The sequence below is a fragment of the Tupaia chinensis genome, unplaced genomic scaffold (genome assembly GCF_000334495.1).
Source record: "Tupaia chinensis unplaced genomic scaffold, TupChi_1.0 Scaffold143845_1, whole genome shotgun sequence".
NCBI lineage: Eukaryota > Metazoa > Chordata > Mammalia > Scandentia > Tupaiidae > Tupaia > Tupaia belangeri.
In genome coordinates this window covers 464,778-466,792 of record NW_006203696.1, presented here as the reverse complement: position 1 = coordinate 466,792, position 2,015 = coordinate 464,778, and positions in this window count along the sequence as shown.

Here is a 2,015-nt window from a genome sequence, read left to right as displayed (position 1 = left end):
CTCCGTACACCCGCCGGCGCTGCTCCACTGGCACCCGCGGTCCTGGGGCCACGCCCTCCATACGTCTGCAGGGGTTGCTGCACTGGGCCCACGGCTTGGTGTTGAGCCGGTGGTACCCGTGGCCCCGGGGCCGAGCCCCCCTCATGTCCCCTGGTATTACTGGGCCTGGGCCCGCAGCCCTGGTGCCGAGCCCTCCTAAACATCTACTGATCTCAAGCAGTTTCACTCCTTGGGGCATGGAGAGGGAGGAAGAGAAACCACGGTCAGGGAACTGAGGGGACGCTGCTGTGAACCTCTCGGCAGGAGGCCAGGAGGATAGGCAGCCTGGAGGAGGCCCTGAGGCTCCCGGAGGGGTCCCCTGAGTGGCTTCCAGATATGATTGTGATGGCAAAGTCAGACAGTTCTGTCACCTCCCCCCAGGGTGTCTACAGACACTGCCAGAGTCCTCCTCCTGCAGTGTCCAGCCGATGGCTGCGGGACCCGGTAAGCAGGCACGAGCTGGCAGGGCCGCTCGGCTGGGGTGCTGGCTTGTCCCCCAGAGGCTCAGGTGTGGTGGCCTGGTCTCTAACGCAGTGGCACTGGGAGGTGGTGAGGCCCAGTGGGCAGGGCTTGCTGCAGCCCTCGGAGCACTGACACTGCCTCATGGGAGGAGGCGCGTTCTCACAAGAACAGACTGTCATGGATTAGTGCTGCCCGAGGGGCCACCTCTGCACGCAGGCACTAGGGTCCTGCCTCCGTGCACACGTGAGGTAGCGGAGCCCGCCGGACGTGCGCCATGCACTTCCACTTTCCAGAATCCCTTTGTACATCTCCCAGTGCTCGTATTTCTGTTTGCAACAAAGTGAGACTAAAGCAGGCCCTCCTGTGAGCTGAGCACCCTGGAGAGGCAAGGCCAGACCCGCCCCCAGGTGCTCCAGGGTTGGTGCCCAGGGCCTGGCTGAACCACTGGCCATGAGAGGAGGCCGGAGGGTGGGGCAGGACTCATCGCAGAGGTCAGGCTCGGGGCTGAGGACTCGCAGCAGAAGCAAGTGCAGAGCCCTCGACGGCAGGGGCTGTGCAACCCCGGCCGGGCACCAGGCATTGCTCCGCAACTTGGTGCAAGGCCACAGAAGTCCCTGTGGTGGCGTCACTAGGAAGCACCAGCAGCCGTCAGTGTCCCGTTTTGATCCTGAACAGGCAGCCAGGAGTCCTGGGTCCCTGCCCCTCGGGCACCTGCTCTGTGTGGCCCTCATCACATTGCGCTTGGCCTCACCCGCCCTCCCAGGGTCCAGGAGGAGGGAGAGCAGGTTCCAAAGGCCGGCCACGGAAAGGTCAGGGATTCATGCCCCATGGTGAGGGTTAGCCAGCAAGGGGGTCCCTGGTGTCAGCTGGGGACTTGCTCTGGGCTGCCACCACCTGCTCTCCCTGTCAGATGCTCAGAGATGCCCTCCTGATGCCAAGGCAGCTCGCCACCCATCGGCTGTGGGCTCATGGAAGGGAGGCCATTGAAGAAGCGATGACCAAGGCCCTTCCTGGATTGGGGTGGGAGCCAGAGCCGGGGGGCAGGGAGTGGGGAGCGGCCTGTGGGGTGCGCCCAGGGGCGGGACCTCCCCTCTAGCCTCTGCCCTGGCTCTCACCCAGGTGGCGTTACCCGCAGCAGACAAGCTGTCACTGTGCCACGCAGCAGGAAGGCGGCCCCCCCCCCGGCCTGCCAGCACAGCTCTGTGGAGAGGGCCTAATTGCTAACTACCACGTGGGCTCCTGGGCCTGGAGTACGAATCCCGGCAGCTGCATGGGCCTTAATGACGCCTCTCTTGCGCAGCCTAAAGAGCACGGGTGAGGAGTGGCCTGTGAGGTGTCTCAGGGGTCCATGCTGGGCCCCAGAGTGGCTATCCCGCCAGCTCTCGAGGCTACGGGAAGCAGCAGGTGCCACAGGCAGGAGCAGGGCCTGCAGTCAGGTCTCCTTGGCCCTAGGAGCCCACTACCCGGGAACGTGGCTCCGGCCTGGCAGGAGGGAGCCATTCCCAGAGACGGCC